This window comes from Triturus cristatus, chromosome 6, assembly GCF_964204655.1.
Source record: "Triturus cristatus chromosome 6, aTriCri1.1, whole genome shotgun sequence".
Taxonomy (NCBI): Eukaryota; Metazoa; Chordata; class Amphibia; order Caudata; family Salamandridae; genus Triturus; species Triturus cristatus.
Genome location: NC_140589.1, coordinates 1501190858 through 1501216783, shown reverse-complemented (window position 1 = coordinate 1501216783; position 25926 = coordinate 1501190858). Strand labels below are relative to the sequence as shown.

General features: G+C 48.5%; 1 protein-coding gene across 2 annotated transcripts in view; it reads right to left on the bottom strand.

The window, feature by feature from the left end:
- Positions 1–25926, bottom strand: part of MCM8 (minichromosome maintenance 8 homologous recombination repair factor) — a 402649-nt gene that overhangs the window by 36855 nt on the left and 339868 nt on the right. The gene's annotated exons all lie outside the window — the stretch shown is intronic.

Genomic DNA, 25926 nt, shown 5'->3' with positions numbered 1-25926 from the left:
AGATACAATCGGATAGATGCCTCTGATGCTGTGCCCACTGGAATTTGAGGTCCCACTGTAGAGCGAGCATTTGCCACCTGGTATGTTTGGTCAGAAGGATGCATGAGACCAACAATCCTAGGAGACTCAGAGTTGTCAGCACTAAAGTCTAGCATTGAGGCAGATACATCGGGATCGTAGCCCAAATGAAGTTGTCTCTGTGTCAGGGGAAAAACATAAAACTACCGTATCCAGAATAGCACTTGATGAATGGGATTGTCTGCGAAGCAGTCAAGTGCGACTTCAGCACGTTTATAGTGAACCCCAATGATGTTAAAAGGCTTGCCGACATCTGGAGGTGGTTGAATACTGCCAGGGGAGAGCCCACCTTCAGCAGCCAGTTGTCGAGGTAGAGGAAGACTGTTACCCTCTGCGTACAAAGGTGTGCTGTGACCACCGCTCTCACTTTCGTGAACACCTGAGAGGCACTAGTGAGGCCAAAGGGGAGTACTGCAAACTAATAATGCTCCTGGCCCACTGTGAACTGCAGGTGGCGCCTATGGGCATGCAGGACGGCGATATGAAAATAAGCGTCCTCCAAGTCCAGCGCCACCATCCTGTATCCGGGTCCAGGGCAGACAGGACCTAACTAGCATGTCTATTTTGAATTTGACCTTCTGCACGAAGGCATTGAGATGGTGAAGATTCAAACTAGAATAAAGACCACTGTCCTTCAGCACAAGGAACTAGCTGGAGTAAAACCCAGATCCTACTTCCCAAGGCCTTTCGCTAAATGGGCCTGCACTTCCTGCGGTTAGATGGACAGATCGTCCTCCGTCAGAGGCCCTGATAGTGGTGGAACATGCTGCAGGGTAGAAAGTAATAGAAGGGCATATCCCGATGGAAGATTTGGAGGACACACTTCTCTGATATGATACAGACCGCGAACTTGCCATGAAATGTCATGTCAACGCTGTGTCCTGAGCCTGCTTCCACACTCTCCGCAAAGTCTTAAGTGGCTCCCCATCGACACCAGGAAATTGGTTATGCAGGCCATTATCACCAGCAGACAGGACTACGGCAACGCACTTTATGCAGGCACCACCACTGAAATCATGAAAAGACTCCAGACGATCCAGAAGGCAGCAGCAAGACTGATTCTCAACCTGCCAAGAGGACCCATATCACACAATACCCGAAAGACCTCCACTGACTCCCCATCCAGAAGAAAGATGCCAATTCAAGCTTCTGAGCCATGCCTACAAAGCCCTCCACGACCAAGGACCCACCTAAATGAACCAGCACCTGTATTTCCACCTACCTCCCAAGAACCTCCGCTCACCGTGCCCTCGCACAGATACCACAAATCCACTGTTGCCGCACCGGAGGACACTCCTCCTCCCATCTCGCCAATTCCTGGAACACCCTTCCCCTCCACCTCCATACTGCACCCTCATTGACTCACATCAGGAAGGTACTCAAGACCTGCCTCTGACTAATAACGCGCAGCACAGCGCCTGGATACCCTCTTGGGTTTAGCTGCACTATACAAGTACCTCTTGATTGATACCCAGCCACCGCTGGAAGAAACATCGGATTCTGCCTCTGACAGGGTGGCGGTGTTCCAGAAAGGACACAATCAAGCAGTTATGAGGCTGAAGATGCTGGAGGGGCCAGGGATTGAGCTGCAAGTTCTCCCTGCTATCCTGGGCGTGGTTTCTGAGAACCGTGGCCATGGCCATAAAAGGGTTGACCTGCTGAGCTGTTGGGAGAGGTCTGGTTTTGTCCAAAACTGAAAACCCAGACCATAGCTACAGTGAGGGTAAAATATTTGGTAGGAGCAGAAAGACCTAAAGAACATGCTGTAGCTCTACGGTCTTTATACCGCTGAAGGGCAAAGTCCGCTTTTTCGCCACAGAGGTGAGAGCCATCAAATAGCATGTCCATCAGGGGTTCCTGGGCATCCCTAGGGAAGCCCGAAGACCTCGTCCTGTTGTGATGTTGAAGTACCACACTGATACCTTTTACCTGGGCCAAGCAGTCAGTTGAATCCAAGACAGAATGTTTTACAAATTACACTGCATCCCAACCATCCTAGATACCTTGAATAAAAGATGCCTGAAGATGGATTGGAACACCCAGAAAAACTTGTGCCATTTTTTCCAGAAGAGTAGCAACTGAGAAGACAGCTGGCTTTTACTGACCTCAGAGCAAAGCTCTTAGAGGAAATAATCTGATTGCTAAATGTCTCCATCTGTTTTGACTCGCGATCAGGCAGAGTGAAACGGAAGACATTGGGGTTTACTTTACTGGTGGAACACCAAACTCTCTGGCCTTGGATGTTGAATAAGAAATACGGAGACCCCTAATGCAGGACAATGGCGACGAACATCCTGCCTGGTAACAAGTGGACTGAACATGGTTTCCCAAGTGACCAAAAGATTGTCTGTAAGGGCCTCGTTAAATGGTAGTAGAGGTTTTGTTTTGGCTTGATCTGGCTCAGTGAAAACATTACACTTGTCCTCCATAGTGGGGAGCTGTAGGTCTAAGACTTATGCTGGCGTCCGCATAACTACTGAGGAGGTGCTTTTCTCAGTAGCAGAACCAAGGGGTAATACAAGGATGGTATCTGTAGAAGTATCTAGACCACTGTCATCTTGGAGTTCTTCATATCAGTTATCCTCATCACATTTTGGGATAGAAACACCCATTCATCATTATTGTCATTGTCCGAGTCGGTGCCAAAAATATTGTGTAAAGTGAAAAGTCTGAGCCCCACTGTGTGGTAAGGGCAAAGAGTCAGAATCATAGGGATTGCATGTCGGCTGCATGCCAGTCAAAGCTGGGCGCTGCCTTGGTTGAAGTCCTGGAGTATTCTGTTCGAGGTCAAATACAGCAATGGGATGTAAATCCGCCTCCGGCATTGATGCAAAGAGAAGCAGTGCAGGGGGTGCTGCTAGAACCGAAGTTGGCTCCAGAGCCAGTGCTGAACTTTATGAGGGTTCAAGGGGCACAGACAGCACCAAGGGTGGACCGGCCAGTGGACATTAGACAGGAGGTACCTTTGGATCCTTGGGGATAGAAGGCACGCCAGGCTGAGCTGAAAAAGTGACTCAAATGCACAAAATGGGCTCTCTGAAGGCCTAGGGATGCTGTGATGTCACAGACAGATCCGGAAACTCAGAGTGCACTGGGACTAGACTCGGGACCGGCTCTGATGACAGCGAGACCAGGAGACACCCTCTCCAGAGTCCGAGAGTGACGGGAAGGGGTCTATTCCTGCTTCAACTTCTTATGCTTTCTCTTGAACTTATACAAGGACTTGGACCACAACGATGATCTGGCGCAGGAACGACTTCTGGAACAGGACTTGCCTTACAAGTTCAACTGGTCATGTTGTGGAGTCTTCTTGGGCTTGCCAGCATAATGTTTGGCCTCACAGTCCAGCATGGCCTTAGCGTTCATCTGAGGGTAGCCATCATAGGACCTGGAGTAGGTATCATACCACAGGCACCAAAGACACACTTTGTCACAGACTTCTGTTTGTAACAGTCTCTACAGGGTTTGAAATTTATCATGCTGGGGAGTGAATATTTCCTTGTACACTAGTACATTTTGACAAAATCGGAGGCCTTGAAGACCATGGAGAAGCTGCAGGTCTGTGCTTGAAGTCACAAAGAAAGGAACTGACATCAGAATGCATGGGTGGCGCTTACATGTGGCTCCTCCTGTCACTTCTGGAGTGGAACGATGTTGGCACGGAGGTGCACGGCACCACCTACTGGCATGATGCTGTACTGTTTTAAAGTTTCTGGATCCACTCTGATTCCTAGAGAATATTCACAAGGTGAGACATCTTTGTCAGAAGTATTCATCATGAATTAACTTACTGCCCATAAGGAAGGGTGCTTACTATCTAGAAGTGGTACATCCCTATATTATTATAATAATGTACCTACGTGAAAAAAAGGGAGAAAGTTGGATCCTCTTCCTCCTGAAATCCAAGGAGAGAAAGATCTCTGAGTATCATAAGGCTGATCACCCGGGTGGCTTCAGGAAGATAACTTAGCTGAAGAGGACATTCCTGTTAAGAATTCCAGTGGTTCAGTGCCAACAGGACTGGGACTGGACTTTGCTGTTGGCCTGACACCCTAATAGTCTGTATGTGCCTACCCATGAGGTCCTGGGGTGCTAGACCTGTACTCCTGTGGTTGTTTGGGTACCAAAAGAAAGTTTGGAAACTTTTCCTCCAGAGCTCACATGGTATCCAACTAGTATAGCATCAAATTTGACCCATTTGAAGTTGGGACTTGGAAATATTTCAGGAGAGAAACCTCAAACGTGCTTGTGCGCCATTAGGACCAACCTGCTTCAGGTATATGGCCCTTTGGTCCATGGTGGCTACTACAGTTTCAGCAGCGGGCAGATTGGATTTTTTTTATTCAAAAGGGTAAGAAATTTCCTTTCTCAAGTAGGAAATAGAAACTCTTTCGAACGTATTTGACTTCTGGACTTTCACCTGAATCAATCCACTTGGTATATCGATCTGGGCTCCATCGCTTTTGATCAGCAACTGCGCTTTAACCTGAAACTGCACTTTGGTCCCTGTCTACGGCACAGATTGACTTACAATGGGCGCTTTAGTTTTCTTGGAGCTATTTTACTTTATTTAAAAATTCATATCCCTGCTCTCCCTTACTGGATTTCAGTTATTTAAAAAAAACTTTTTATAGATTTTATAACTTTCAGTAAAAAAAGCAGCTCCAATGTAAAAACTCGGCTTGCACTGCATTACTACAAATAGGTGGAAACAACGTGATATTACATTTCACAGCTAAACTACTGACCAGCAGACCGTGGGGCAGGATCAGATCCTCCCATTAATATTTTCCACCCCACACAGACACGGGACTCCACCATCCACCCATGGCCTTGCAGTGCATGGATCTAACTGTATCCCTCTATACTCCGCCCATTCCTTACAAATCTTAAAATGTTTCTGGGGCAACCCCTTGATAAGCAAATCGGGCGTTCCATTCCCATACAGTGATCGAAGCCCCTCGGCCCAGGAGTCCACAAGTGGAGCATCCTTCACCTTCCAGGTCCTGGCGATATTCCTCTTTGCATCTAAGTCTCAGCCAAAAAAGTGCCCTCTGATAGCGAGTGCCCGCCAGGTCATCCGTGATATGTAGATAAATGAGTTTAGGATCTCTGGAGATATTTCACCTATCACCCCCTCGAGGTGGTCTAGCAACCCCCTCCAGAAGTGGGCCAGTCCCGGGCAGTGCCTGAATGTGTGACATAAATCCCCCCTTGGGTCATAACACTGTAGACAGTTCCCGGTAGGGATCAGGCCTATGCAGCAGAGTCTGGCCCTAGTGTGATACACTCTATGAAGTATCTTTAATCGGATCAATCGAAACTGAGCAGGTATCACCGCTTCCCTGGGTGTCTCCATCGCCTCCATCCAGTCGTCGTTTACAAGACGACCCAGTTCACCCTCCCCGGCCTGCCGTACGCTCGCCATCGGGTCCGGCATATTACGCAATGGCAATTTATATATTTCCTATAGTTTATGCTCTTTGAGGTTTGTGAAAAGGATTTTGGCTTCCATCGGGGAAAACTCAGGGATGTTCTCGACAGGCCGTATAAGAGGAAGGAGGGAAAGACAGAGCTCCAAGTACCTAAGGAACTGTGTATACTGCATGTCATATTCCTCCTGCTGGTCCTGAAAGGGCTTAATCGTCCCCCGTGCAACATATCCCCTAATGTTGAAATGCCTATAACATCCCAGATCGCAAATCTCCTCAAGGCCGCCACCCACGGACGTCTGGTGTCCTGCCACAATGGAGTTTCCGAAGTTAGATGGTCAGCCCATCGCACAGTATTCAAAGCCACATTCCATATTTCTAGCACTACGCAAGTGGCAGGAGGGAAAGCTGCAGTGGGCCTCCCCGCATAGAGCAGGCGGGGAAGGTCGTGGACACCCAACGTACATCCCTCCGCTGCATACGCAGGGTTCCTGACTCCCCCGAGCCACCACTCATTCACAACAAGCAGATGCGCCACCCAAAAGTATAGTAGTAGTAGTATGTTGGGGGTCACCAGTATACCCAATCCACAGGCCAGTTGACAACATTTTGCCAAGGCGATATATGGTGCACCTCCCCACCCCATAGCAACAGTCTGAGTTGTGCATTAATCTTTCCAAAGAATGATTAATCGATCGGAAATGCATGATTCTGAAAGTGGTAAAGCAAACGCAGGAGGGCCACCATTTTAAAAAATCGCCAAGCGGCCCAGGAGGGAAAGAGGTAAGGTAGACTAGAACTGTACATCCTCTCCAAGGGCAACCAACTGAGGCGCCATGTTCCATTCAAAGGAGCGTGCTGCGTCGCTGGTAACAAAAACTCCTAGGTATTTAAAGCCTCGGCGAAGAATCGGAATTCCCGACGCCCAAGACATTTCCACTGGGCAAGGAATGATGGGATAAATCGCAGATTTTTGAAGATTCCTACAAAGACCGGAATAGGAACCAAATATGTCCTGGATCTGGAGCACCCTAGGGCCCAAGACCTCTGGGTCGTCCAAGAATAAAAAGACGTTGTTGGCATATAATGAAATTCTATTCATTCGCTAAGCCCCTCGAACCACTGAAAACCTCTAATAAGTGCGTCCACCCTCACCTATGCAGCCGGATATTTAATTACCAGAGCATAAAGTAGAGAGGACAAGGGGCATCCTTGACAGGTGACCTTCCCCACCGGGCACCACTCCAAAGCCACCCCTCCAACCTGCACCCTCGCTACCAGGTTAGTATAGTGAAGGCGCACATAGCTCACAAACTTAGGGTCGAACCCTACCTGAGATTGAAGGGCGAACAAACAATCCCAGTCCACTGAGTCAAACGCATTCTGAAAATCGAAGGAGAGAAGGGCCCTATGACCACAGAAGACCCCGCTGCGAACCCATTGCAAACTGTCCGGTGGCCCGTTGAGGCATAAACCCAGATAGGTCGGGTGGACGAGGCATGTAATCACCCTTGCACGATGAGTTCATATTTTAACTTCTGAGTTTAAGAGCGAGATCGGTTGGTAATACCTGCAATGCGTTTCCCACGTGACCGGCTTTGGGATCACCACAATCTCTGCCGTCCGCAGATCTGGGGGCAACTTGCCGCCTATTACAACCTCCCGAAAAGCCTCTAGAAGTACCGGGCTAGTCTATGGCTGAAGGAAGCTGGCTCTGTATATATTATACCGAAATGAGGTATAGTGTGTACAGAGTCCAATGGATCCCCAGAGGCTTTACAGAGGCTTGAGTAGATAATACTAATGCTCTCTTTGTGGTGGTGTGGGCGAGTAGTTAGGCTTATCAGAGGTCAATGCTGAGCATTTGTTGTACACACACAGGCAAAGAAATGATTACACACACTCAATGACTAAATTTAAGACCAATGGTTTGTAAAAATATTACTTTTTGTATATTTATTTCTAGGAACCATAGATACTTTGGTGCAGTAAAATACGGCTTGCAATATCACTGTTTTTCAATGTAAAGAGTGGACACAGTACATTTTTTAATCAGTAGAATGTTACCGTATGGGAGGAAACACAATCAGCAATATGCAGGTGAGTAAACAAATTACAGTATTGAGCTTTTGGATGAAGAATCAGCACCAGGCAAGGTTAAATTAAGTGACCTCACTGCAACACCAGAGGCACGGGGCGGCCGGGTGCAGAGGTCAAACTCGGGATCTGGTTCCAATGTTATTCAATGGAGAAAGAGGGCAATCGAAGTGCTACTACTTGCAGGTGGGTAGCATGGTTTTGTAATCTAGTTTCCGGGAGTTAAGGCAAGCACAGGGGGTAGGCGGGATTGGCACACGGCAACATCAAACTTACACCCTCGCCGGCACAGGGGCGACAGGGAGCAAATTGCACAACACCGCTTTGGGCGCCCAATGCAAGCCATTGGAAAAACTCAAACTTGGAAAAAGACTGCAGGCCAAGAGGCTGGGCAAAAGAAACCTATAACTGCACAGGTAAGTTGGGATGTGCTGGAATATATGGAGACCACCAGTAGATCTCCCCAAGGCCCAGGGGCTCCAGGTGGAGGGGTGTCCTTTGGCATTGGAAATCAGCTTACTGGTGCGGTCGGGGTTTGAGGGGGTGGTTGTGCAGAGGCTACAGGACGTGGAGTCAGGCAGGGGTCAACCCACGAGTGACTCTTGCTCAGGATTGCTGGGGAACGTTTTCTGGACCAGTGGGCCTCTTGGACTAGGGTAGAGGAGGTCAAGTGCAGAGGTGGTCGACTTCACGGTTCCACAGACAGCGTTTTGGTCTTTAAACTTGTTTTTTTTCTGGGCAGGTCCGTTGTCCACGGCAGATTAGGAGTCTTTTTAGAAAGCAGGCAGTCCTCCCCAGGTTCGAGAGGTCACTTGCTGCAGGATGAGTCGCTCTTCTGTAGCAGGGTCTTTTAGGGCTGCAGACAGGATGGTAGGGCTGGGGCCAAGTCAGTTGGTGTCATCAGTCTTCGCAGGTCATCGGTAATCTGAGGATGAAGGTTCAGGGGTACCCCTAAACACTCAATTTAGGGGTGTTACAGGGATTAAAAGGCTACTTACCTTTAGGGTGAGTACACCCTTTGTATGTCCACTCCCTTTAGAGATGGGGCATACCCCTAACCCTTTTGGCTAAAATCATCCAAAACAATATGTAGGATTCCCAAAAGAGGAGGTCACTTCAATTCAGGACACCTTAGGGGTGGTCGTGGCTGAAAGGGACGACACACCTCTCCTACTTACTAATTTTCCTGCCGACCTTGCCGCCAAAAGTGGGACTGGGTCAAGGGGGCGGGCATCTCCACTAGCTGCAGAGTCCCTGGCTAGCATAACATAGGACGGGAAGCCTTTGAGGCTCACCGCCTTTCAATGCTGTTCCTGCTTGGGGGTAGGTGAGAAGCCCCTCCACTCAGAGCAGGCTTTGTATCTGATCCACTAAAGCAAAAGGCTCCTACCTCAAGGGGTCAGAAACCCGTCTAGAGGTGCAGGCTGGTGCAGACCAGTGAGGCACACACTAGTGAGTTAGTAGGTTTTCTGAGATGCCCTCTGAGTGCATTTATTTATTAATTCAACACTGGCATTAGTGTGGGCTCATTAATCTGAGAGGTTTAGTATCAAATATATTGGAATTCGGTGAAGCCATCATGAAGCTGTAGAACTCGTATTGACAAACTACAAGCCCATGTACTTAGTATGGTTTCACTGTGCACTTATAATTTCTAAGAATGGACAGATAATATAGGGGCATATCTGCTCAAGCAGTTATGCCCTCACATGAGGTATGGTGCACCATGCCTTAGGGATAAGGCCTGCTGTAGGGGTGACTTACCTATGCCTCTTACAGTGCTGGCGGGCCTGGCACACAGGGAGGTGTGCCAGGTTGACTTCATTTTTATCTGCACCAATACACACAGGCTGCAGTGGCAGTGTGCATGTGGTTGGTGAAGGGTCTCTTAGGGTGGCACAATACATGGTGCAGCCCTTAGAGACCCTCCAATTTTAGTCATTTTTATCTTTTTTTATTCGCAAAAAATGCAAGTGCCACAAAACATTATATGTACTATTTTTATCGGATTCAAGTCATATCTATTTCTTTTGCGCCTTGGTATTCATATTTGCTACTTTTTAAGTTAGAGGATTTTGCATGCGAGTCCTGTGAGATTGAGTGCATGTGAAATATAGGTGATTGAAGTCTTCAAAATACCCTTAGGGGAACACTTATTGGTTTGGTCTTGATAACCCTGTTGCCTTGGTTTGAGGGGTTACTCTCTATTTTATTGGCTGTCTTCTGAAGTTACATCACATTTTTCCATGTCTTAGGGGAGCATTTATTGGTTATGTGAGGAGACACGCCATGCGGTGAAGTGATGACAGTCATGGAGAATGTAGTGACAATGTTTGGACAAGCGACAGAATCGATGGCAATGGGGTAGCCCTCAGGGTATCGAAGTTGTAGGTGATGGGGAGTCTTGTTCTTTTTGACATCGATGATGATGTGGACTTTGATGGAGCCCTGTGGTGTTGCCTCTTCGAAGTCAAAATGTGTGACGAAAGAAATCAGTGTTCTGCTTTTGACATCAATGCTCCATAGTGAAGCCGATTTACATGTCGATAATGAACGCTGTTTTTTTTAAACACTGTTCAGTGGGTTGCCTTCAACATCGATGGCCTTTTAGGTGGCAGAGGTTTCAAGTGTTTGGTGTGCTCTGCATGACACGAGTAGAAAGTGGATGTCGAACTCGGAAAACAGGTGGCAGTCATTGCTTTTGATGGTCTTACTTTAAGACACCGATCTTGAATGACGTCGAGAATGAGGACATCTGTGTCTTCTTTTCCTGAAGACTTCCTTTCTCTGTATTTTACCGCATGGTAGTCCTAGTTAGGAGCAGGCTGCCTTTGAGATGAAGCATGAGAGAATGACTCCTCCAGCTTTTTCTTCTCCATTTCTTCCTCCTCTCTCATGTCCTGTGTCATTCCAATGAGTCTTATGACCACTAGGTCTTTACAAAAATGTCATAGTCTTTGACCGAATGCTAGGCAAGTAGGGGTTCAGAGACAGCCTTCGTCCTCCCACAGGAAGGACTCTTCTCTAAATGAAACGGCATTTCGAAGAGAAAACTTGTCACAAAACAGCAAAAACTCACCTCAATTGATTGAATGTTGTTATATACATCAAGTGAAAATAAGAGCAAAGCGTTGCTATCAATTTTTAGTCAAAAAATAGAGGTGTGAAACTTCATGTGCTCTGAACCCCTACTCACAGGAGCTATAAAAATGAACTGACTGTGAAGCAATTGACAGTAAAATACATCATGTGTAGGGGAAGCCCCAGGAATATTAAAGAGACAGGATGTTTTGTTTCCGCACCTTTCAATGTAGCATATCAAGCTGTATTTTTTCCAGCATGTTATACTCTTCCTCCCCCCTTGCACATCAAGAGCTAAAAAAGCAAACTTAAAAATGCTCATTGGCGGTTCATCAGTATATTTCCAAGACAAACAGCCTCAGCTAGGCAATTACAGAGTGCAGCTTATAATAAGGACGGATGGACTATGAAGCTGCCTCACCCGCCAGCTTGAGTTTTTCCTTGGAATGTTCATAGCTTGGGGAACTTAAATAGAACTCTAGATCGTTCTGAAATATGGGAGGAGAATATGATAATTTCTTTTCAGGAGACTTGGCTGGCGGGTGAGCAAATACATTTGAACGGGTTCCTGCAATTTGTAAAACAGGCAACTAAAGTGGGGCCAGGGAATTTACAAGGAAGGCTGATGACAATGATATCAACGAAATGCATAAAAGGAGCAAATGTTATACAGGCAAGTAGCCTAACTCTTGGCTGGCTTTCTGAATCTGTATGATGAGCGCCACCATCTGAATGGTATAATAATTGCCAATGTTTACGTAAACTAATATGAGACCCGAAAGGAGGTGTGGGAGGTATTCCTGAGAGATATGATTTTTCTGACAGAGTTTCCAGCCTCACGCCCCCATTCTTTTATTAGGGGCATTTTTATCACCGGTCAGGCACAGCCCAGGTAGAGGTCGGTGGCAGCATCATGTTAGAAAGTTATGAAATACCTAATGCAATATTCCCAGAGGGTACCCAATCAAAGTATGATCTTCAGTTTAAAAAGCTCTCCGAGTTAGTATTTGTCTGCCTAAATGGACAGTTTAGGGAGGATATGCTGGCAGCCAAGACTTTTGTGCATGGCAATAAGAGCTGCCCAATTGACTAAATGTTCATCCAGGCGTGGTTCTTTCAAATTTGTGAAAGCTTTGAGGTGATAAGAATCAGTGGCAGTGATCACTGGGGCTTAAAGATAGCCTCACTCAAAGCGAGCTGGTGATTCCAATGGAAGTATCCTTCCAGAAACGTACAAGAGTAGATGATAGATACATATCCCTATTAACACAATAATCTACGGCTTGGTGGGGAGTCAGGCTTTAAAGTTCTGGACTGGTACTCTGATCAGACATTTGACTCCCATAGTTAGAATGTGTAATCTTGAGGCTAAAAAGGAAAAGCCCAGTTGGTCCTAAAAACAGCCCTGGTTTGAGATGAAGTGTTAATACGTTAGGAAGAAGCTGAGAAATTAGGAACTGCAAGGCGCTCCTTGGGGGCTTTTAATGGAAGAGAAGGAGATGACCTTATACAAAAAGGAGGATAATGCTCTGATCAGAGCAAAGAAGCAGGCTTAGTATCAGATACATTGGGACCTTATCATTAGCACCCTCCAGGATAAGGAAATTAATAAATTTTGGAAGCTAGTCCAGAGAAGGGTGCAATAAGTTGAATCCACCTTTAAGGTGCACGGCCACAGAAAATGCTTGGGTTTACGCATTTAAGCAATATTTATAAGGCCAGAGAGGTAGCTGAGAGAGGACAATGGCCTAAATTGGAGGAGGAGTTATTGGATTCATTTTCTGTGCAATCCTCAGTAAAACTGATCTCCTCCCTTAATCTAACCAAGGCAGCAGGGCCAGATAACCTACCCACAATTAAAATGATGTCCAACCCCAAGTAGTGGTCAACCTTCTTTACTAACGTTTTTGTATCTATAACAAGGACAGGTACGTTACCGCCAAGATAGAAGGGTGCAATAATCACACCTATATATTAAACAAGCATTGAAAATGCAATATGTCTCGCCTTTGATTAAGTTAAAGCCATTTGCTTTGCTAATGGTATTGTATAGCAAAGCAAATGGCTTTAACTTAATGAAAGGCGAGACCTATTGCATTTTTAATGCTTGTTTTTATTATGGGGGAGAGGACATAAACAACGGGAGGGTGGAGGTTGGGAAATAGTACCTGAATTACAACACAAGCAGCAGAGGAGCACTAGGGAAGAATCAACTGATGCCAGATTCCGAGGGCAGACTGAGGTGGCGCTGAATGATGCGGAGGTAGTGCTGAGTTGGTGTGCTGATGCTCAGGTGATGCTGAGTGATACTGAGGTGGTGGTGAGTGATGTTAAGTTATGCTGTGGTGCTGAGGTGATGTTGCTGCATTGGTGCTTGTGTGGTGCTGAGTTGGTGCTGTACTGAGGTGATGCTGCATTAATGCTGAAGTGGTGCTGCTCTGATTCTGAAGTGGTGTTGCGCTGATGCTGAAGTGGTGCTGCGCTGATGTTGAAGGGGTGCTGCGCTGATGTTGAAGGGGTGCTGCGCTGATGTTGAAGGGGTGCTGCTTTGGTGCTGAATTGCTGCTTAGGTAGGCTGCGTTGATGCTGAGTTGGTGCTGCACTGGTGGTGGTGCACTGATGAAGGGGAGGAGGCGGTGCTGTGCTGAAGTTGAGATGGTGCTTGACTGATTTTGAGGTGGTGATGCACTGAGCTGAGGGTGCTGAGGTGGTGGTGCACTGCCTACTTGTAGGATATATTGTTAAGTAACCTCACATTACATGCCGCTTTTGGAGAGCACGAGGAGGCATCCCTGGATATCGATTTTATTTCACCAAAACTAAGATTTAGAAAGCATCAAAAGTTGGAAGCATGCAACTTCAAGCTGCTTCCATTTTCATGAAACTGAGCAATAACAGCATGTTTCCCTCTTTAATCGTAGCCAAATAATCATGATGTAAAAAGCACAATGTGATTAGGTTGCTCCTATTGTCGGCCGTTTTCTTAAACTGCACCTGCATTAGGTAAGTTTATTATTTACGGTTTGGGCATTTGAGCTAATGAAGCCAAAGATGTCAAAGGATGAAACCCATTACAGAACCAAACCCTGGAAGTTGAAACCTCTTGAGAGGTGGACAACTATTTTTTGTTAAATATTGACAAACAATGTATATGTAAATATTCTCTGGAAAATAATGAGCCCATTTTGAAGAATAAATCACAGGGAAAATGAGAGGATCTGTCATATTTCTAGGAAGAATCACTTCCGTGGCACGAGGCTCTTATTGTGCCTTGTCCAGCAGTCTACGGTTTCAGCAGACTAAGCACATGAGCCTTTTAATAAGACTGATTCTGTGCAGGCAGTTGCACACCAGAGGAGGCAGGCTTGTCTCTACTGATAGATTATGAGCAGGCAGGGCAGACTGCTTGCCTGAGGTGGTGGGGGGGGGGGGGCAAAAGTCTGGTGGGAAGAAGGGAGGGAGAGAAGCAAAGCAGAGCGAGCGACAGAGAAGCTGAGAGTCATGGGGGAGAGAGACTGCTGAGTGGAGACAGAAAACGGCAGAGGGGGAACAGAAACAAGCACAGATGAGCGACATGAGATAAGCAGGAAAAAAAGGTAGAGCAAAAAGGCAGTGTGAGAGAGGTAGGTTGAGAGAAGTGATAGAGGAATAAAAGGAGAGGAATAGCGGTTGGGCAGGAGAAAGAATTAGGCAAAGTATAGAAAGACAGGAAGAAAGAGTTACCCTGGGTTTGACGACTGGTTGTTGCAGGTAGAGCGATGAAAGAAGAAAAGGTCAGCAGAGAATAGAGGAACGTGGAGGGGTAGGGGACACGTAGAGGAAGCTATGAAGCAGATGACAGGCACAGTGAGGGAGAGACGGGGGAACCGAGATTGGCAGTTTCCCGTGAGACCAAGGCAAATTACAAGAGAGACAGATGACATTAAGCCATTAAGAAAACAAAAACAAGCAGCAACGGTGAAAGGTGCACAGGGAAGGAGGAGCTAGCTAAATCTACAGAAAGTGGTGACATGAAGGAAGATGCACATGCAGATAGGCAGGGAGTCATGCATATGCATACCTAGAGTGAGACAAAGCTTGGCAGGCAGGGGAGGGAAGGACAGACAGGGAGGTGGGCCACAGCAGTCACAGAAAGAGCACGGACAGATTATAGGAGAGGCGTGAGAGACGCCATCAAGCGGGTCTGAGGTAGGTGTCTGATTAAGATAGGGAGTGAGCCAGCAGAGAAGAGGGGCAAGAGAAGGGCATGCTCGTGGGAGGCAGAGAGTGGACACTAACAGGCATAGATGCAATAGAAGGGGCGGAGAGAAGTGAGCACAGCGAGTAGAGGCACACGCACATGCTGATAGCAAAGGGTTTATAGACAGGCAGAGTGTAAACTGGTAAAGGGCATACAGGAACAGAGGTGAAGAGATGCAGGCAGACAGAAAGGCAGTGAATGGAGAGAGGTTTTGAAGGGGAGACGGTGCATTAGAGGGACGCTGGTGGACAGAACAGGACAGAGAGGATCAGGGGTTTCTGTAGAGGTTTGCTGTTCAAACCTTCCACATAAAGACAGTGAAAACATCTTTAAAATGTTCAGTGCACATAAAACAACCAACAAAAATGTTAAAATCTTAGAATTAAGATTACTGTGTTAAAATTATAGCTGCTAAAAAATGTGAATTAGGATGGTGCAACCCAAAAAACAGATCGTGGACACATCCACTGCTTCCCTTTCATCACAAATAATACAAGGAAAAATTGTTCATTTAAATAAACTTTTCATTCAGGTCATATATCACATACAACGAGGGGGTTGGAAGAGGAGGGGGTCGTTCCAGCAGTAGATTTGATGTACATTTTTTGAAGAAAAACCATTGACAGATGGAAAGACCCCTCTCCGTTTCGGACATGCTTGTCTCAAACCCCTACAGTGATGCATATTAAATACACACTGTAAATATGGTGTGCTCCGTTTACCCGCTAAAATTTGAGAACAATGGGTAGGTGGGGGCACTCATTCAAATTCATGTGGCCTGGTCTCCCATGAAGTGGGTGCAGTTTAGGCGCGTACCCCCACCACTTCCGTCAAACAAAGGTTTAAAATAAATAAATAACGTAAGCATTTTGGAATGTGCCAAGGTAATCTTAGACATTGTTCAGGCATCGCGTCGCACCGCTGGGGGTGCACTCAGCTTTCATCCTTAGCTCTCGGACAAACCTACATAACATTCACAGCCTCTGCAGCGAAGCGAGCGCCACGAAACATGACAGATTCAATACACATCAGAAATTAATCGGGGTGTAGACTTTTTAGTGCACTTTACAAATTAATGTCTGCGCCTCGAAAATGGTCCGGAAAAGCTGTATTCCACGGATGAAGGCAGAGCCCTTTTTAGCTTTAAAATACTAAGAGTGGCTTGTTACATGGTGATCAATGAAATGGCATTTACATTCAAGAGGAGCAGAGATGAACTCGATATATCCGTCCTTGTTACTGGCTGAGACGGGGCTAATGCCTCCAGCCACGTCGTCCAAGGTGGCGGCCGGATGAAGGCCAAAGCTGCACGCGAGGCAGAAGTATAAAACAAGAAACATAACACTTTAGGAAAACTACTAAATAAGCCTCGATCTCTTGTCTTTATGGGGCCATGTATTTAAACACATGGCCCCATAAAGATAAGAAAGCTTTCACGGCAGAAGGAATTCAGACGAGCCCGTCCAAGTGGGACGGCTCAGAAAGCCAAAAGTAAACGTCACAAACACCTCTTTTCCAATGGCTGGCCACCGTTTAGCATAAACGGTGACGCCAGCCAATCGGAAAGAGGGGCGGGGCTTAAAGCCCTTTAAAGAAAATACCCCAAAAACATGAAATCTCGCCAGCGAGACTGTGCCTGTGCGCAGCCCACGCCAGCCGAGACCTAAAAAAGGGAGACGGATGTCTCGGGTAAATTCCACTTGACAATCGTGTTTGATGTTGGTGCAAAATTCTACTTAAAGATAATTTTAGGGGGGCGTGACCACAAGAGCAATGGAGTAGGACGTGTCTCCTTTGCACTCCATCCTCCTGGAGCCTGCTGTCCTGCATTTTTAAGCACCGGAGTGTCTGTGGCTGTCCGGGGTGCCTCAACCTGCCCCTGGAACCTGCCGGAGCCTGGAAGGCGGGTTTCTGCACACTGGAAGGCTTTAATTTCAGCAATACGTCCCGCTGGAGCGCTGAGGCTGGAGGTGTGACGATCAGCGGCCACCATTCTGACACCGGAGCCCACGGCTGACCCTGGGTGCCTCTATTCACTCTTGGAGCTTGCTGGAGCCGGGCTGGCGGATGTCCTCGCACCGGCTGGGCTGACTGGGAGCAATTTTTACCACTGGGGCGCTGAGGCAGGAGGAGGAGACCGGCAGCCGCCATTTTGCCTCGGGTACCCGCGTCACTCCTGTTCCTGCCAGCGGCACAGGGACACTCGACTCCCCCCGACTGGCACACTGGGAGTGAGCCCGTTCCATACCGGGGGCCCCCTCGCTGCTAGGGAGGTTGACGGGGGCGGCACCCGGCACTGTGGCAACTGCGGGGGATGGAGCAGGGTGATGGCCGCATTGTAGTGCGAGTAGGTCTGGACTGGGCCTGGACGCCTCCATCCCCTACAGACCACAGCCAGAGACGTTCCCTGCCCTCACACAGAACTTTAGATCAGGCCAGAGTGGCGGATGAGGCCGCATTGCCCATTGATCTGCACGGGCACCCGGGGCGGGAGGAGAACAACCCGGCGCATCAGGACATTGAGGGCTCTATGGTGATACGCCTGAGAAGCGGCCTGCTATAGAACAGAGACGGGCTTACCTCCTCATGGTAAGCGGGTGGTGCTGGCTGCAAGTTGGAATGCTGCATGGGGGACCACTGTTGACACACACGTCAGACGCGCGGAAAGACTTGGACTGTTGATGGGCACCTGGGGGTGGGGGGGTGGGGTAGTGGAGTGACGGACCACCTCGTCTGGTGCACAGCGGCCCCCAGATCCCCCCTGCCTGAAGCACGTTAACTCCTGTGGCAATCCCCCACAGCGCCAGTGACACAGATGGTGGATGCAGCATTGCCCCAGGTATGTAATCCCCAGCTGGGACTAACAACGGGAACGTGGGTGGTGATGCGTGCCTCTGATGGACTAACTGCCACTGATTCCGGCTACAATGGGGGGGGGGGGGGGGTCTATGCTTACCAATACTGCTCTGCTTGCAGGTGAGGTGACCTGCAGGGGCGGGCACCCTGTTAAATCCGGTTTGACCTTTCTACTGCCCCAGCATCTTATCTGGGTCCGAGGAGAAGCAGCTGGTCTGGAACTGTCGACTGGTGGGCTGACTTGAAGGTGGGTCTCTTGAAGTGAACCTGGTACGCCCCCGCTCGCAATGCCCTACTCCAAGGCTTCTAAGGACGCTTCAGTAATGTCCCTCTGAGGTAAAGCTTCACAATCGGAGGCAGCATCACGTCCCTCAATGCCACCGAGGGTGCCGGGAGGGGGAGAGCCCTCATCCTCAATCACTCACGGGTTCATGGACCGATTTTCTCCAGGAGATATCTCAGATTTAAGATGGGCCTCCGGGACATTCGAAAAGAGGTGTCAGAGATCGGTGACAGGGTGGATGACCTGGAACGGACTGTTGATGCATGGGCTGAGGACCAGGAGATGCTATGCCGCCGCCTCGAGCTAGAAGATCAGCACATCAAGCTGCAAACCAAAAAGGAGGACTTAGAAAATCGGAGACGCCGAAATAACATCCACATTCGGGGTGTTCCACTGGGTGTGGAGGGATCGGACATTATGGCCTTTACGGCGGAGCTCCTACAGGCTGTCCAGGAAGATGACGATGCATCCCCTCCTGCCCTAGACCGGGCTCATCGAGTCTCTCTGAGAACTGGGAAAGCAGGCAGTGGACCTGATATCCTGACCAGGGTGCACTTTTTCACTGAAAAAGAGGTGCTCATACAAGCGGCTAGAAACAAGACTGAGCTCACTTTTCAGGGCCACAAGATCCAACTCTACCAAGACCTCTACCCAGTTACACTCCAGAAGCACAGTAACTTCAAGCCTGTTACAGACAAGCTATGCACTCAGGGAAAACGCCATCAGTGGGGCCACCCCTTCGCACTCCTTTTCCAATGGGTGGGCAAACGCCATTCACTACATTGGCTGGCAGAGGCCAGGACACTGTTGGGGCTGTCGGATAAATCCTCAACCAGTGACGGTCTGCCACGGTCTGACTCGCTGGGGCACGATCTCAAACCCAAATGGACAATGGTCGCTCCGCGCCGTGCCAGCAAACAGCAAGTTTGTTGCGCCTCTCAAGATACCAAACAGGACATAATTAATCACCCCAGAGCGCTTGACAGAGAGACCTCTCTTGATCACTCCACTGCTGGCCCCATATGTCCACACGGTAACCCAAAGGCGGACCCAAACTGTCCTCAGAGCCGTACACTCCCGTGCTGCTCCTGTGGGGCTGGAGGTAGGTTCCGGGGGACCCGGGGAGCTCTGAAGATGGAATCTTACTGTTCTCCTTGAACTGCTGATGGTCAGCCCCCACGGACTTATTCTTCCAGAGGGTAACTCCTCTTGCGGGATTGGAGCGCCTCGGCGCCGGTCTCCGCGTACAGAAGTCAGAGTTAGACCCAGTTGGTCTCTTGTTGTCACCTGTTCTTATTTGTTTTTTCTTGCAGGTCGAACTTTATGTAGCGCGGACATATCATGCGGAGACCCTGGTGGCTGCGTGGCGTGGGGATCCGGGGGGCTGGGGGCGGACGTGGTGTCCCACGTGGGTGGGTTCCTACTACAGGGGCTACAACTGACCAGGCCATGGGATGCAGGTGACAAGGACGACCTCTTTCTCTCAGAACAATGAGTACCCCAGTCCTATCCCCGACATGGACCAGCCTCTCCGCTGACAACCCCATTGACCCCCCATTGGCTCTGAACAGACTTAATTTACTTTCCTTAAACGTCCACGGTCTGAATCCCCCGAAAAAATGCAAGCAATTGTGGAATTACGTGTTGCAGCAAGACCCAATCGTCTTGATGCTTTCTAGAGACCCATCTGATTAAGGCTGACCTCCACCTCATGGCCCACCCCATGTGGCACTGGGTCTACACCACCTCTAAAACCCTGGGAGTAGGCATTTTATGCTAGGCCTCCTTTTATACCAATGTAATCAAAGAGACACAGGACAGGGAGGGCCGCTTTCTATCTCTTCAGTTACTTCGGGGGCAACAGTCACTCACATTGCTCAACATATACGCTCCCAACCCCTTCCAAGACACCTTGATTAGACGTATCCTACAGGAGCAACTGGGGGGGTGGAAGGAGACGTTATTGTCTGTGGGGATTTTAACCTGGTGTGGGACCCCCTCCCTTGATAGAAGTGCCGCAACCTTCCAAAACACAGGCGCTAGGTCTGTGAATCTTAAACAGGATATCGAAGGCTAAGAGCTGATAGCTGTGTGGCGATACAAGCGCCCAGGCGTGAGGGAGTACTCCTTCTACTCCCATGTCCACATCTCCTATTCCCGCACTGATTATGCCCTGGTCTCATCTTCAGTCTTGCAACGTCTCCACACAATAGAGATCTCAAATATCTCTATAGCTGATTATGTCAACTTGGCCCTCACCTGGGACACTGGCACACGTCATGACCATGCCCCGCGCTGGCACATGGCCCCACACTTATTAAGCGACCCCGTGGATGTGACGTAGATACGCAAGGGCAAGGAAGAATACTTCCGACTTAACGCCCTGTCTGAAATCTCCCTACATACGCTTTGGAATGGCTTTAAAGCTACCATCAGAGCGCGATCACAACTATAGCTACTGCGCGCAGGCGAGAGGCACAGTTGGTGGAAGATAAACTTACTGCAGAGATAAAACAGCTGGAGCAACTGGATAAGACAGCCCCCACCCACCAAACCAAGCGACATCTGGCCCTATTACGCGGCCAATGCGTGCCCAATGCACTGGTAGAGCTGAGCGCGCCCTTCTGTCCTTACGTCAACGATACTATGAGGTGGGCAACAAAACGGATAAGCTGCTGGCGCGCAAACGAAGCCACCAATGTGCTATGTCCGATATTGCCAAATTACGGGTGGGCGATGAGGGTTGGGTAACGGCGGAGAGAGACATACTGGAGGCTTTCCAGGCCTATTATCAACAACTGTATTCCCACTAAGAACCCTCCCCGCGCGGCTTCACACATACCTTACCGAATGCGACTGGGAGCCCCTATCCCTACAGCATGCAGCTCTCCTGGACGCCCCCATCACTGCAGATGAATTGCGTAATGCGGTCCGCGCTCTCCCCCTAGGCAAAGCTCCTGGACCCGACAGGATCCCGGTGCTCTTTTATCGCATGTTCCTCCCCCAGCTGCAGGAGCACTTCCTGACCCTCTTCAACTCCTTTTCACAAGACACTGGAGTCACTCCCACGATAGCAATTGCAGAAATCTCACTGATTCCTAAAAGCCAGAAAAGACCGGCACAGTGCTCCTCATATCACCCTATAAGCCCTTCTCAAACACGGGCGCAAAACTCTTTACCAAAATCCTTGTGGCGCACCTCGACCCGTATCTATCAGGCCTCATCAATCCGGACCAGTGGGGTTTATTCGCCAGCGTCAAGGGGCCGATAACATATGGCGAATTGCCTATTTAGTAGAGAAAGTATGTAGGTGCAACATGCTCGCTTGTCTTCTCTCGCTTGACACGGAGAAGGCATTCGACGAGGTGGACTGGACATACCTTCAGGCGGTGCTCCACAAAGTGGGGTTGTGATATACCTTTGTCTCCAAAATCATGGTTTCTTATGTCGCTCCAACTGCCCGTATTCGTGTAAACGGGAGGACGACAAGCCATATTTCCGTGGGTCGTAGCACACGAAAGGGGTGCCCGCTCTCGCCACTGCTCTTTGCCCTGGCGGTGGAGCCGTTGGCTATCCGTGTCTAGACTTTTGAGGGGATCAGGGGCATCCCATTTGGGGGGCAGGAACACAAGATCAATCTATTTGCTGACAACCTCCTTCTTACCCTTGCTCAGCCCACCACCTCACTCCCCACTGTCAGACGATCTACAGTCCTTTGCAGCTATCTCTGGCTTCAAGGTCAATATGACTAAGTCATTTGTTCTCAATCTCACCCTCCCGGCCGTAGAGGTTAAGGCATTACAGGATGTCACCCCCTTCCAATGGTCAAAGGATTCTATTAAATTCCAAGAGAGTGTCAGGACAAATTTAAAGAAATCTTGGTTCAACATGGAACAAATTCCAGTAAGCGATTGTTCATCGGCTGATACCGACTGCCATGACAGACCGTTCCTGGGCATTCCACCCTTTATTTATGAGAAGTACAAATGAGACAACAGGACCAATCGGGACAAATTTTTGTCCTTATTCGAATTATCTACGCCCTGAGGAAGCCCCAAGCCGGATGGCCATGTAAAGGGGGCGAAACACGTGTTGGCTGTCACCTTGTTCTACTCACCTGAGAGGAAGTCTCAGTCTGAGAACACTGCATAATAAATACTACACATGAATAATCGCTTACTGGAATTTGTTCCGTGTTGAACCAAGATTTCTTTAAATTTGTCCTGACACTCTCTTGTCACTAGTGGGGTAGGGGTCTTCCATTGTTAAGGACAAATATTCTACACGTATCTCACTCAATAATAGGGATAGTAAGGGATTGGGACCATCTTTCCCCCTTCTTTCACTCTGAAGGATTCTATTAAATATCTGGGTCTTTAAATTACCCCCAATCCTTCCGCGTGGTCCTGCGTTAATTGGTCCCCCTCCGTAGGGCGATTCTGGCGGCCCTGCAGCGGTGGAAACCTCTATAAATATCTTGGTTGGGGCGAATTAAAGCTATTAAAATGAATATACTCCCCCGGGTTCTCTACGTCTTTCAGACGCTGCCACACGTCAATTCCGCAGGAGGACATCCAACGTCTTCAGAAAGACCTGCGCGCTTTCATATGGAATGGGAAGTCGCCCCTCCTCGCTCACTCCCTACTTATGCAGCCCCAAGACAGGGGTGGTCTGGCGTACCCAAACCTGTTAAATACTACTGGGCGGCTCACTTGAGGTATATCCCCAAGTGGGTGGTACGTGAAAGCGAGAAGCACTGGTTCCACATGGAACGGGCCGTAGCATGCCAGCCTCTGTGGGACCTGGCCTGGCCGCTCGAACGAGCAAGCCCGCCCAGTGCCTATGTTGCTCCCCTGACCAGGAGGGTATTAGATATCTGGGATAGAATCACGTTGAAGAGGGGTCTCACTTCCTTCCCCTCTCCCAACACATACATAGCACGTAGCCAGCCACCACTTGCTCTACGCCACTGGATGGAGGGGGATTGCTGGACACTTAGTTACTTGTTTGAAGGAGACACCATCAAGCCCTTTGAGACTTGAAGGCGGAGTTTGCTCTTCCTACCACGACCCGCCACCAATACCTCCAACTGAGACACTGGGCAATGCAGGCCGGTACACACGCGGCAGCGACGCGCCCCCTCATCCCTTTCGAGAAACTAGTGCATAACTTTGATGGCTCTAAAGGGCTGATCTCCAGAACCTATTAGGTGCTCCAACACTCAACTTCAGCCCCTACACATAACTACTAGGCCACGTGGCAAGGGGATACCCCTGGGGGGATAACCACTAAACAATGGGAAACACTATGGCACGGCATCCCTAAAACATACCGCAGTATTGAGGCGCGCGAAACTGCGTACAAATTGATTTTCTGATGGTACCATACAACCGCCCGTCTAGCAACTATTTACCACACGGTCCCTGATGTGTGCTGGCATTGCAGACAGAAGGGTGGTACTCTCCTGCAAGGTAATTACGACCTTTTGGAAGGAGCTCTTGGGCCACATTAAGGATATTTTGGGCTTCCCGCTTCCCAACCTGCCTTCCATCATGGTCTTAGGCATATGCCTGCCCGGCATCGATGCTATGACACACGCTGACTGGGCGTTAGCGAGCCATCTACTGCTATCCGCACAGCAGCTTATCGCATGCACGTGGAGACAAAGGTCACCCACATCCGTGGCCCAGTGGTTCGCTAAGATGTGGCAGCTCCTGGCGATGGAGTGGCAGTCGCACAGCCTGGCTAACACCGATAAGAAGTTCCAGCGGATATGGCAGCCCCTCATACACTATCTCACACGCATAGAATTCACGTGTTTCAAACCCTCCCAAACTCGGAGCGCTTCAGCTTTTCAGGCCTGAGTGATCTGAGACCTCCCACTGCTGCCCAGAGACTTCACATGCGGGCTGACGGAGCCTCGGCCCCCCTGCCTGCGACATGACCCCGCACCTTGTCACTATCGCACAGGCAACGCTTTTTAAGACCTGTAGGAAGTTACTTGGTTCATGCAGCTGTACAGTAGCTATGTTTGCAACACCAATCGTGCTCCCATGGTCGTGTGGCGGGTAGTGACATAGCCCCTTGGATCTACCATCATAGGCAACAGGGGGGGCAGGGCGTCCCTCATGCATTGCATGCCAGTCAGGGCGAGGGAGTTCAGGTTGTACCATATTTACCGCTATCCCCTAGTGCATTGTTTTTAACGCTGCACTTGCCATACCAACGCGGCTGGCCCAAAGCGGTTGTAGGAGACTTGCTGTGTATCACCTGTACTGCCTTATTGGATTTCTCATTCCTGGACATGTAGCCGGCCCAACCGGGGTTGTAGGCGATACAATGTATGTTATACGGCTTGTCTCACTGTTAACAATAAAACTTTATTAAAAAAATAAAAAATAGGTAATTTTATTCTCTCTTAAGAACTAGATTGAGTGCAATTATTTTGTTCCCATGGAACAAGGAGGTTTCAAGCAAGGGCATTCAACAGTTTATCACTGCTTTAGCCTGTGGGCTCTGGGGCAGAAATCAATGGAGACGACAGGGAATCTGTTCTATTGCTTTGTCGACTTTAGCTCAGCTTTTGATCTTGTGGATCGTAGTATTCTGTGGGAGAAGCTACGACAACTTGAAATTTCCAGTAGCCTACTAGTTATACTTCAAGAACTGCACTCATAGATTTAGGATCAAGTCGAGCTTGCTAGACCTAAATGGGGCATTATCGAAAAGAATACTTTTAGAAAATGGGCTGAGGCAGGGTTGTGTCCTGGCCCCTGTGTTGTTTTCATTATTTCTTGCAGACCTTCCCAGAGCTTCTTCTATGCGGTTGACCTGGCCATTTTAGACCTGACCCAAGAAGGCCTTCAGAGGAAATTGCATAGATTTAATATGTATTGCTTGGCCAAAGAACTAAAGGTCAACATGGAGAAAACAATAATAATCGAAACCGTACAAGTGGTTACTGGGCAATAAGGTGGTGGAGGTATTATTGTCCTATTAATATCTAGGAATTATAGTTACTAAAAAACTGAATTGGGCCTTACATGAAGAAACTGTGCAGATGCCCGCAGCTTCCACTACAGGAGGACTAGTAAGATTTAAGAATACAGTGGGAGGACCGTCTTGGACCCCGCTTCTAACCGTTTATAACATGATGGTCCCCACTCACTGCCTGTATGGGGCTGAGTTGCGGGCCCTAAGCGCAGAGGCAAGCTGGGCTAAGTGTGAGGGTAAATGTTTGAAAACATTGCTAGGGTTACCAAAAAGTGCTTTGGTCCTCGGAGGTTCAAAAGCGATCAGTCCTCTGTGCTAATGAAATTGCAATGAGTGAACTAAGATGGGCGGTGCAGGTCAGGAATAGGTGAGGTAAAATTGCTGTGGCATTAAAGATGGAAACATTTAAAGTTACAGAGGCCTCCCACCTTTCAAATGGGGGAACGTACAGAAGACCTTCAAGGTTGACTGATTTAGGGTATGTATATAGTAAACCCTCAGCAAATGATATTTTGGAGTCCTGGTATAGTCAAAGGACATTCCCATATATATCTGCATTGCCTAATGCTCAGGTACGGCTACTATTACTAAAATTTCGGGTTGCTTTTAATGTGCGTTAAAGTATGAGAAATGTAATGCACTTTTGGAGTCTGAGAAAAACTGGACTTGCATATTAAGGTTTCAACATTTTAATGTTCCCATTTTACTAGATTGTCTGCACCCTTACAGAACCCGCTGTCAGATTTTAAAACCGCTTTTTAGAAAAATACAATATATATTATCGTAATGACGCACTCGCACTTTGGTGAATATGGAATTTTTAGATGTTGCATGTGCATTTTTGAATACGTTTGGGGTAGTAATGC